This window comes from Camelus bactrianus, chromosome 6 (genome assembly GCF_048773025.1).
Source record: "Camelus bactrianus isolate YW-2024 breed Bactrian camel chromosome 6, ASM4877302v1, whole genome shotgun sequence".
Taxonomy (NCBI): domain Eukaryota; kingdom Metazoa; phylum Chordata; class Mammalia; order Artiodactyla; family Camelidae; genus Camelus; species Camelus bactrianus.
The window spans coordinates 68,214,007-68,226,266 of record NC_133544.1 but is presented as its reverse complement, the minus strand read 5'-3'; the positions used below and the strand labels follow the sequence as shown (position 1 = coordinate 68,226,266).

General features: G+C 37.7%; 1 long non-coding RNA gene across 2 annotated transcripts in view; it reads right to left on the bottom strand.

Moving 5' to 3' along the window:
* LOC105076878 (uncharacterized) overlaps window positions 1-12,260 on the bottom strand; it is a 487,483-nt gene that overhangs the window by 446,537 nt on the left and 28,686 nt on the right. For both annotated transcript variants that reach the window (XR_012507612.1, XR_006728364.2), the window contains exon 3: window positions 6,810-6,910. This is a non-coding gene — a long non-coding RNA (uncharacterized LOC105076878). The remainder of the gene's footprint in view (window positions 1-6,809; window positions 6,911-12,260) is intronic.

The window sequence follows — 12,260 nt, the reverse complement described above, 5'->3', positions numbered from 1 at the left end:
GCTCAGATTTCATGTTACGACAATTGAACTAATTTCTTCACTTCAGTCCAAGGTCAGACATGGCTAGACGCCTACACAATATCTCTTTTCACTTCTGCTTTGTCTGTAGGACTCTGGCTTTTTGGAGATGCAGCAAACTCCCCAACTAAAATCACTTTCTTTCCCACATTCCATGGCATTCTAATCACGTGGCATAGTCCTACTCTATGATACGTAAGCAGATGTCTACTGGCACTGATGGGAAAGCTGTTGGTTTCTGATGTAGTCACCATCCATTCCTGACTTCCTCTTCACTCCTTTATCTTTCCTTTTTTGCCTGATGAAATATTAGCATAGGACATAGAAGCAAGCATCTTTCTTGCAATCATAAGATGCCAAGCTTGAGACCAAGAGCCTACAAACTATGTCTGGCAGAACTGAAAAGGTAGATGGAAAGAATGAATGTTCCTAGTAGCAGTATTGAGCTGCCACATCTTGCCTGTACTACTTACCCAAACTTCTTGTTGCAGAAGACAAAGACTGGTCTGTTAGGACCACTGAGGCAGTTTTCTGTTATTTGTAGCCAAATACGTCCCTAACAGACCCCTCTGAAACTGTTCTGACCATTCATAAATATCAGATCAGAACAGATATTCATTAAAACTTGCTTCAAGCCTTATCTTCTGGATTTCTGAGCATACACACATAGAAAAATAAACTCCACTGTGATAATCACATCAGTTGTTCAGAGCTGTGTTCTCTCTCTGACATGTGTCACAAAGCATTGATTTATTTCCCCCATTTAACAAATATGTATTGAATACCTTATGGTCTAGTCACTAGCAATATAACAGTGAACAAAATATATAAAATTTGTCTGTTTTTAGAGCCTATATATCTAGTTTCCATTTTAAAAAAAATCTTGTTTTCTAAGAAACATGCTCATTGGTTGGAATAGTATTAACTGACTATTTCACTTTTCAACTGGTTAGCCTTGTATCACAGAACTCAAAACATCCCTTCCATGTAGGTTCAAGAATACAGTTTTTAAAGTGTAAAATATTACTAAATTTATTTGGAAATTTAAAAGCAGGGTATTCATTAATGTGTGCTGCTATTTCCAAATCAAAAAAAAAAAAAACTTGTCTAAACAAAGAACTTTTAGACACCTAGGGTTTTACTTATTTCCTTTTCATTGACCTTAATTCTTATATTAGTCTGAATAATGTAGTAGGGGTGGGTGGAAAATAACCTTAGCTGATGCTCAATAAACTGTATTTGTGTGTTAGATACTGTGGGGAGTGTTTGGAGAACCAATAGTCTTGCAAAAGATTTAACCAGTTAGGCTCCCCAACTTCATGACAGCTTAAAATTATCTACTCCAAACTGCCAGTCACATACTTCTTGAGGCCAGCCAGTAATCTTTTCTTAGGTGGCGTTTCAGGAGCATCTGATGTTTAAGGACCTGCATTCTTTGTGCATTAAGTAGGGACTGATGTTTATTTTGCCTCTGCCCCTATGGACACAGCATTCTTGGGCTGGTCCTGAGTATTCCCCTGGCTCCATAATGCATGAGCCTCTTATGAAGACAGCTGATTTGGGAAGAGGCACAATGTATAAAATCCTGTGTAATTTATAAGGAACTGTAGTAGAACCCAGGCACATAGTAAGTCATTCATGAGTACAACTCAGAATGCTTAAGGCTGGATGCACTATATTTCCACCAGCTCGGCTCCCTGCTATGATTTAGATCTAATAGGATACACATGCTGTTTGTTTGTCTTTCTATTGGCCACATGCTTATAATGAATTATATGGCTTCCATGAGCATACTAAAGATTCAGAGAATTAATTTTCCTGTTTGGTGACACCAGCTTGTCCTATTCCAATGCAAAGTGTCAATGATGTCAGAATTGTGCTTGGGCATAAAATATGAATATGTGCATTTATGTTTGAATATAAGCCTCTGGGTTCTTTTTTATTAGACTATTAAACTGTGTATGTACATATACACATCCCTATGTATAAATATATAGCTTGTTCTTAGAGTGGTCCATTCAAATCCTGCACATTAATGTAGTATATATACTCCTCTGCTTTCCCAGAATAACATACTGATTTCAAAGGAAATTAATTTAGATGTAATCTACATGTTCATTCTCTAAAACTTCTTGACTGAAAGTCTAGAAATAAAACCCTACCCTGCATGACTTGGTCACAGAGCCACACTTGAATAACCATGCCTGTCCTGTGTTCTTGAGGTAGCAGGAGTTCATAAATATTCTTTAGACTATGCTCTAGTTTTGAAAAAAATATTTAAAAATTCATACTTTTGATTTTTTTCAATGATGTGATTAAAACATAATACTATGTTTAAAGAATTTTGCAGTAAGTCTAAAGGCAGGGGCGATATTAAGGTTGGGTGTGCCACCTTCCCCACCTGTCACACACATATCTCTGGAAATCTACTTTGACTGGCGAGAGTATCTTTAAAACTTATAGGCATATGAGGATGGGGGGAAGAATTTAAGATTAATTTTCAAAATCAAAACACAAAATAAAACTGTTAAAGAAAATAAACATATATCTCAAACCAATTCAACTTTAATAGATTAGTTGATGAATGGTCTTTTTTTTTTTTGGCTTAAAAAAATACTAAATTTTTCTTTACGATATTCAAGTGTTTTGTCAAAATATACTTGGCTATACTTATTATCTTCCTTTCCAACACTACCAAACACACACACATTGTCAGAATAAACCTGAGGAAGACAGGTGTATGCATGAACGGTGTTCTGGTATGAATTTTAATCACTTTTATATAGGCTGTCCAGTCACATATGATGCATAAAAAGGCGAAAGAGGTGAAATTCTTTACTGTCTTCTCTAACAGATAAATAGAATCACAACATGAACAATTAATAATTCTCAACTCAGAAGAAGAGGTCAAAGGGTGGGATGCACTCCTGAGCAGTAAAATAGCAAACCTTTACTGAGGATCAGATAATGCCATTATGTAGCAGGGCATGTTCTTTCTCCAGGAAATATACATCGTCATTGCCATTGTTCAGTCTGTTTGTATTATTGCAACTACTCCTGTCTGACTGACCTGAGGTTGTTTGGCATATTCCCTCATATATGAATCTATGTTCAGATTAATAACTATCTAGGACTATGGTTGGGGCTTGATACAGTTTGAGCAAACCAAACTTCTAAATAAATGTTCTTGGTTCTGATAACAGATTGATCTGATGAGCTCTCAGAGTCACTTCCTAGGTTCTCTTTGTTTCTCTTTACTTAATGTCAATATGTCTGAATAGCCAGTCTGATATAATTCACCAAAACACTCAAAGTTGACATATGCAAATAAACATTACTTTTCAAGTCAAATTCAATAAAGAGACAATGATAAGGATATGAAAAATATTGCTGATAAATAGAAAAATAGCAGCAACAATAGCATTTTTTCACCCTTGCAAATCATTTATAGATTAATAATTTCATAACTAAGTCAGAAAATATCTCCAGTCATTATAAAAGTTTATTTATTTATGATAGAAGTGTCTTTGAAAGTTAGTCAGAAGGTAGTCAAAATCAAGCCTTTACTATGGATTTAAAATCTACCACTATGCATGGACTTTAAAATTTTACTGAGTTACTTCGCTGTTTTTCTAATATACCTGTTAAAATTTTATCTCATGAAAATCCTCTACAATGTGGTTATATTACTCTGTGGGGAGTGTGGCAACTCATGCAGCAGCTCTGACATTAAAACTGTTGCTGGTTATTTTATCTATTTTGTAACGCTTACCCCAAACAGGCCTGATAGCTACTTGCCTGGAGCTAGGTTAGGGCAGCGAAGCCTTCTGAGCTGGCTCACTGAAGATGCTGCCAGCCCAATTTCGACCTTTCTTTTCCAGCAATAACTGGGCTTCCTCTGCATCATTTCCACACTTGTAAATATTTCAGTCAGTAGGATCCCACAGGAGCAGAACAAAATCTGACTTTCGCTCCTTCTTCTCTCATCTTTTCCTCCCCGGAGTAGGGGTGTTGGAGGGAGGTACTTGGGAAGGGTTAGGCTTTGATGCTGAGAAATGTCGATGAGGCTTTAAAAACTTGGTACTTTTCAGTAAACAATCAGATATTCCTTTCAGAAAATTTCCTCTCAACATGGTTCATGATAATGTCAATGCTAATGATATAAATAAAAACTATTTATTGGTTGGTGCTATAGGTCAGTGATTTCTAGACCTTCAAATTTTATGAAACTAAAAATTAATCAACAATGAAAAAACTGGGAAATTAACAAAGAGTTGCCAACTTTTCATTTTCCTATGAAAGGTAATTTCAATAAAAAAATTACTACCCTTTATTAGCTCTGTATAATGAAAAGACAATTTGATATCTAAGTAATAGGAAGAATCCCTGAATAATATGTAGTTTCTTATCAAATTTAATTAATTTGGCTCAAAAAAATGCTCACTACTTTTTGTTTTTGTTTTCCCCAGTCTAATAATATCACTACTGGCTGGCACCAACTGATATATATCCAAGATAGAAGCATATGCCCAATGAGGAGAGAGATGCTATGCTGTCTTTTCAGTTAGTGGTGAGTTTTTCACTTTTTTTTTTTTTTTTTTTTGTATTCAGCATTGTATCAGTGCTTTGGGGCCTAGAAAGAATTTGATTAGATGGTTCACCAACAACTTGCTTCTCAAAACAAAGACCATTAGAATTTCAGTGACCCTCCACATCCACTTGTTTAAGGCCTTCATTTGTAGGTAAGACAATCGAGGACCAGCAGGGCTCAATTTCTAAATCCCATACAACTTCCCTCAAGGACAGGTGTCAATCTCCATCTGTCTACAGCAATATGGTCACCTTCCAAATTTATAATCAACATTTGAGTGTCTAATAGGCATCAGATGTTTATATGTTATTTCAGTTATGCTTATGGTTAACCTCTTATAGAAGTTAGGAGTCCTGTTATACAGATAAGGGGAAAAAAATCAACATGTAACTAACCCAAGATCATGCTGCTGGGAAGCGGTATAATCACCATTTGGTGAGATCTTCTCCAAGTTAAATGTTTTTTATGCTTTACCATACAATTAGCAGGTATTTACTGAGTGGATCTATGGGCCCAGGACTCTGATTAGTACTACAGCATTTGCCAGCTAGGTTGAGAATATTAGAGCTGTCATGAGAAGAACAAGGGGTCCCTTGAACTTCAGCTGCTCTCTTCTATTTATTAGGAGAAGAGGGAATGAAACAAAGTCTATTTTAGTAAGAGTAATCCAGTGTGGTACATGTCTAGGAATATAGGGCTTGTCAGATGTATGCCCCCTCCAGACCCCAGCACACTGTCTGTACCTCTTGATTCCAGGCCATAATGATGGCTCCCTTCCCCAAATTTTGCATCATTTCTTGTTTCTGGTTAATTCTTTTGGTACTGCCTCAAGATATCTACTGTATTGTTGAATGAAATTATGGTTTATTTTATGTCATTATTTGCATTTTCATATGCTTAGATGAAGGGCCATACTCTCTTCATTCTAGCACCAGCCCTGTGCTTAAATCTCACGTCTCCTTGAGGACAAAGATCAAGAGTCATATTTTATATAGCACAGTCCTGTAAAGTAGAAGCCCAGAAATTATTTATTAATGGCTCTTATTTTGGTTGAAATTGCCAGGAATAGGTAAATTTTATAATAGACAATGTTTGCTTCTAGTTGTATTAGCTTTTCTTTCCATACTTTTCCTTCTCTTTTATGTTACTCTCTTCTACACCTACATCCCCCAGTCCAACAGAAACTAACCCATTAATACTTCCTACTAGGTAAACTTGTGTAACCCTTTCCAGAAAATTAGTCTTCTTCTGATTAAAACTCGTATTCCTTCTGTGGCCTGATCTCAGCTACATATCACCTGTCACAGAAGTTGAGTTGAGAAGCTAATTAGCACTAAAGTATGAAGACTAAAAAAAGCAATTCATTCGTCTGTTAATAGAAGCATTAGGTTATAACCGGGGATATTTGGAGACAAAATTTGAACCTATTCACTCAATGTTTAATTAACATTTGAGTACACCTTATGGTTCTCAACTTCTTCATCATTAAGTAAAGCTTTTATAATTCATGACACTCCCTGGGTCTTGTGTTTTGAAATCTTTTGTTTGGCAAACAAAATTTATTTTAAACAATATTTGGTTTCTTATTCTATTACACATACACACCTGTTAATCAAAGCTTCTGGTCATCATGAAGCACCAGGATATAACCTTACAGAACTGGTATAATTCTAGACAATAGCCAAGAAATTCATCTTTTTAAACAGTCTGTACAGCCTTATCTTTGTAGATAGATAATTTGCTTCAACATTTTTAGAATATTGACAGCAAAACACATGAATTCTCCAAATATTATCATCACATCCCTGGTGGTCTAGTAAGCCCAGGTTTAAAATCACCAGTGGAACAGTCACTGTACTTTGAACTTCGCACTAAGTGCTCAAAATATGAAACTAAAAAAGCCAAGGGCCCTTCCTTAATATTCTCAGGGTCTACCTTCTGATATGGATAACTTTGACTTTTGCATGCACAATATCTGCCTGGATTTCTCACCTTCTCCATTTTTTGCTCTATTTATTTCTTAACCAGCTTGGTTCTCCTTAGGACAGAGCACTTAACACTTTTGTCTTTTGTTGTCTTAAGCACTGTGCATAATTCAGGTACATTTTGCTTAGGAGTGAGTCTAGGAACTGCTCCCAGGGTGAAACTAAACAAGAAGGCAGCAGAATGTGAAGTTGAATGTAAGGTTAAGATCACTGACCTGAAGTGGACACTTCTCTGGATTTGAATCCCAGCTCTTTCACTTTTGAGCTGAAGGACATAGGGCAAGTTGCTACACTCTTTATGACTCCCTTTTCTTATCTGAAAAACAGAAATAATAAGAGTACTTATCTCCTAGAGTTTTATGAGGATTAAATGATATAATGTATGTAAAGTATTTAACATAATATTGGCACATAGTAAGTACTTAATAAATTATTATTATTATTATTATTATTATTATTATTATTATTATTATTAAAAGAGGAAAGAAGTGAAATAAAAATATTAGGATACTGAGACTTTTAAAAAAAAAGGATGCATTCTAATGTATCTTTAGCCAGGGAAGTATTAGTTTTGAGATCATTGTTTTGAGAGTTAAACAAAGGACAGGTGAAGGTAGATAGAAAAGAAGAGGAAAAACAAAGAGAGCAAGGAAGGTGAAGCAACAGGCAGAAAAGTTTAAATCATGGACCATAGGACTTGATGTCTCTCTTTTCTGGGTAATTTTGGGTGCCTATGTCTATAATTTTAACGATTATAATATGCTTTAAATGGAATAAAAATAGACATAGCTTGTTTTAGAGAAAAGAAAATGTTCAGAAATTATAGAATATTATGTAGACTTTCTTTACACATAGTTTAAATGAAAATGATATTAACAATGAAGCTAAGTCAGGCCAAGACTTCCAATTTCCGACTTTTGTCAGTAAACTCCAGTAATGGATTAGCAAGTGTGAACGAAAAATACTGCAAACCATAGCAGTAAACAAAGAATGCTGAAGCCATCAAGTCATCAGCCGCTGCCTCCACCCCCCAGTGAAGACAAGCCTGCAGCCCGGCCTCTGCAGCCACTCACAATGGTGCATTCTGAGGGGACTCAGAATAAGAAAGGACAAGATAGTGGCCCTAGATAGCTAGATGCTTGTCAAAGGAATGAATTCAATGAGCCCAAATGTTTGCTTCCTCCCATACAAAGAAAAGCACTAAATTTTTTAACTTGAGATGCCTGGTTTTCTTTAGATAACAAGTAATTTTTTATCTTTCCAACTACTTGGTCTTTGTTGTAAAGCTCCTATATATCCTAGCTCCTCCCGTACCTCTTCGGAGCAGTCCCTCAGAGCCATCTGAGAGGCTGTCATCCTGACTCAAGTCCTCACGCCAAATAAAACATAACTCTCAACTTTTAGGCTGCGTGTTTATTTCAGTTGACACAAGGAATCAAAACTCATTCTGTAACCTTGGAATGTGAAAGCTGTATTAGTCACCTGCTTCTGCTGTAACAAATTACCACAAACCTAATAACATGAATTTATTATCCCATGGTTTTAGAGGTCAGAAGTCTGAAATGGGTCTCACTGTGATAAAATCAAAGTATGATCAGGGCCAAGAGGAAAGTCCACTTTCTTGCCTTTTCCAGCTTCTAGAGACTGTATGCATTTCTTGGATCATTGTCCCCTTCCATCTTCAAAGCTAGTATTGGCCAGTCAACTCTTTCTCACAATGCATCCCTCTAATACTAACTCTTCTGCCTCTCTCTTCAGTATTTCTGTATTTCCTTGTGATTACATTGGGCTCACCGGATTAATACAGGATAATTTCTCCCTGGATCAAGGTCATCTGATAAGCAACCATAATTCCATCTGCAAAATTAATTCCCCTTTGCCATGTAATTTAACATATTCAGGGGTTCTAGGGATTTAGATGTGGTGATTTTTAAAGTGACTTATTCTGCCTACCACAAAAGTTTACTGACTGCCTTCTGCTTTTCATGCATACATAATTAAATAGAATAGATCCAAAATTTACATTTTCATATATAAGGGTAATTAATACCATTAACAGAGGTTACTTCAGAAGTCCAGTTAGAAACCAATTCTCCACCCTTACTAACAACTTGAGAAAACTGATGAACCATTCTGTGCAACCCTCTCACTTTAAATGAATCATAATGTCTGTTTCAGAGGTGCCAAGATGGCGGAGTAGAAAGACAAACTCACAGTTTACCTGCTCCCACAAATACACCAAGAATTATATCTCCAAACCCACTGAATCACACAGAACACCTACTGAACTCTAGCAGAATGTCTCTTGCTTAAAAATACAGGACTCTCCCAAAATCCAGTAAGAGAAAGAGAGAAAAAAATCAGTACAGGACTGGTCCTGAAGGGAGGAAGCTGCATAGGGAGAAAGGCACCCTCATGCTGGGATGCCCCTTCTCCAGCTGGGAGGTCAGCAGGGACAGAAGCAGAGCTTCCGAGGCTCAGAAGAGAAAGTGGCAGTCACTTGGCAGACAGAACTGGAGAGACTGGCATGGAGGGTCCCTGTGATCCCCAGCCCTAGACATGAGCCACCAGGGGACTGGCTGCTTGAGATTTGTGAGGAGCCCGGCAGTGGGCTGGGGCCCAATGCATAGAGGCAGCCTCAGGGGACTGGAGGGTGGTGTGACCTCTGGCTGGGGGTGTGTGCAGAACAGAACAGCCTGGGACCCCCATAAAAAAGCACCACTGCTGGTGTGCATGGCGGGGAGGGCCACAACACAGCTGCACCATAGCCACTTTCTCCACTTGGCTCCATTTTTGGTGTGTTGTCACGAGAAGAGAACTGGGGCTTGGTCATAGCCATCACTGCTGCATGGAGGCAGGGCTGAAAGCTGAATCCATACACAGTGGCCCTGCAACTTCACAGGCAGGACTGAGATTTGTTTAAAGCCTCAGGCAGAGAGGGTGGATTTGCTCTCTCTGGACCCTTTGTGGACCTGCACCTCTGGGACAAACAGGCAGTGAGTGGAGTTCTGGCACATGGCAGGGGTGAGTACAGGTTTTTACAACAGGCCAGCATACCATATTGTAGCTACGTGGAGGTGGGGCTGGGGTCTGTGCTGACTCCATGGTGCACCACAGATTCAGGGTGTGTGACTCCATGTTTGCTCTCGTGGGTCCTAGCACCTGACATTGGTGGATCTGCACTGGTGGTTCCTGGGGCCCAGAACCTGGGACACATCAGAGCAGGTGGCCAACATTCCCACAGCTAAGGTGGGGACAAAGGCAGCGTCAACAAAGAGTACTTTGTAAGCGCTCATAACTAGTGACAGACAACACCACAGAGGGCACTTCCCAGTGGACATCTCCTGCCCACTCTTCTTCCCAGCTGAAGCACTCCAACCCAGTATACCACACACCACAGCTCAGAAACAAGTCTAGAAGCCTCTATTCAAGCAACAGGGGAGAAGACCCAGCCCCTGTCAAGGCTGTGGCAACCACAGAACAAAAAAGGAGGCCTGACTCAACAACAACAATCAAGGCAGGCTCTGATCACCACAACACCAACCATACCCCCAGTCAAAGGGATAGCAGCCAACACACATAGAAGAAAGACAACCATCCATGCTAACAACAGCCCTCGCAGCAAAACTATTAGATGCACACAGCGTACACAGGAATGCTCCCATTTAAATAAAAACAAACAAAAAATAAAACAGCCCTTCAAGACCACAGTAGATAACTGATACTCCCAAATCCATAGAGCCAGAGAAATATAAGCAAAATGAAGAAGCAGAGGAACCACTCCCAATTAAAATAATAAGAGAAGTCGCCTGAAAGAACAAACAATGAGAGAGACCTTAACAGTCTACTAGATCATGAGTTCAAAAAGAGGATGATAAAAACACTGAAGAAAGTAAGAGACTATGAATACAGAGAATACTGTGAAAAGGAAATAGAAACCATAAAGATAAAGAGTTAGTTACAAGGGAACTCCCATAAGGCTTTCAGCTGATTTCTCTACACAAACACTGCTGACCAGAAGGGAGTGGCAAGATATATTCAAAGTCCTGAATGACAAAAAGCTGCAACCTAGGATACTCTATCCAGCAAGGCTATCCTTTACAATAGAAGGGGAGAGAAAGAATTTTACAGACAAGCAAAAACATATATGCACCCAACACAGGAGCACCTAAATATATAAAACAAATACTAACAGACATAAAGGGAGAAATTGATGGGAATACAATAATAGTAGGAGACTTTAACACCTCACTAACATCATTAGACAGGTCTTCCAGACAGAAAATCAAAAAAGCAACAGAGATATTAAATGACACAATAAAACACTTGAACCTGGTTGATATATTTAGGACATTACATCCCCCCAAAAGAGAATATACATTCTTTTCAAGTGCTCATGGAACATTCTCTAGGACAGGCCACATACTCAGGCATAAAAGAAACCTTAACAAATTTAAGAGGATAAAAATTATTTCAAGCATCTTCTTTGACCACAATGGAATGAAACTAAAATCAACCACTGAAAAACAAAAGAGGAAAAAAGACAGCATGGAGACTAAATAGCATGCTACTAAAAAATCAATGGGTCAATGATGAAATCAAAGAAGAAATGAAAAAATACCTTGAGACAAACGACAATGAAAACATAACCACACAAAATCTATGGGATACAGCAAAACCAGTGCTAACAGGGAAGTTCATAGTGATACAGTCCTTCCTCAAAGAACAAGAACAATCTCAAATAAACAACCTAACCTACCACCTAAAAGAATTAGAAAAAGAAGAACAAATAAAACCTAAAGTCAGCAGAAGAAAAGAAATAATAAAGGTCAGGAAGGAAATAAATAAAATAGAGATTTAAAAAAATAGAAAAAAAAAACCCAATCAAACCAAGAGCTCTTGTTTTGAAAGAGTAAACATAATTGACAAGCCTCTGGCCAGGCTCACCAAGAAGAAAAGAGAGAGGACACAAACAAAATAAGAAATGAAAATGGAGAAATTATAATCAACACCATAGAAATACAAAAAATCATAAGAAAATACTATGAACAACTATAAGGCAATAAATTGGACAACTTAGAAGAAATGGTCAAGTTTCTAGAAACATATAGTCCAACAAAACTGAATCAAGAAAAAATAGATCATATGGAAAGACCAATCACTAGAAGTGAAATAGAATCAGCAATAAAAAACCTCCCTGCAAACAAAAGTCCAGGACCAGATGGCTTCACTGGGGAATTCTAACAAACATACAAAGAAGAACTCATACCGATCTTTCTTAAACTCTTCCAAAAGATTAAAGAGGAGGGAGTACTCCCAAACTCATTCTATGAAGCCATCATCATCCTGATATCAAGGAGAGACAAAGACATTACCAAAAAAGAAAACTATAGGCCAATATCATTGATGAACATAGATGCAAAAATCCTCAACAAAATATTAGCAAACAGAATCCAACAACGTGTTAAGAAGATTATACACCATGATCAAGTTGGGTTCATCCCAGGGACACAAGGGTGGTTCCACCTACACAAATCAATCAACATGATACACCACATCAGCAAAAGAAAAGACAAAAATCACATGATCATTTCAATAGATGCAGAAAAAGCATTTGATAAAATTCAACACCCATTTATGATAAAAACTCTTACCAAAGTGGGTAT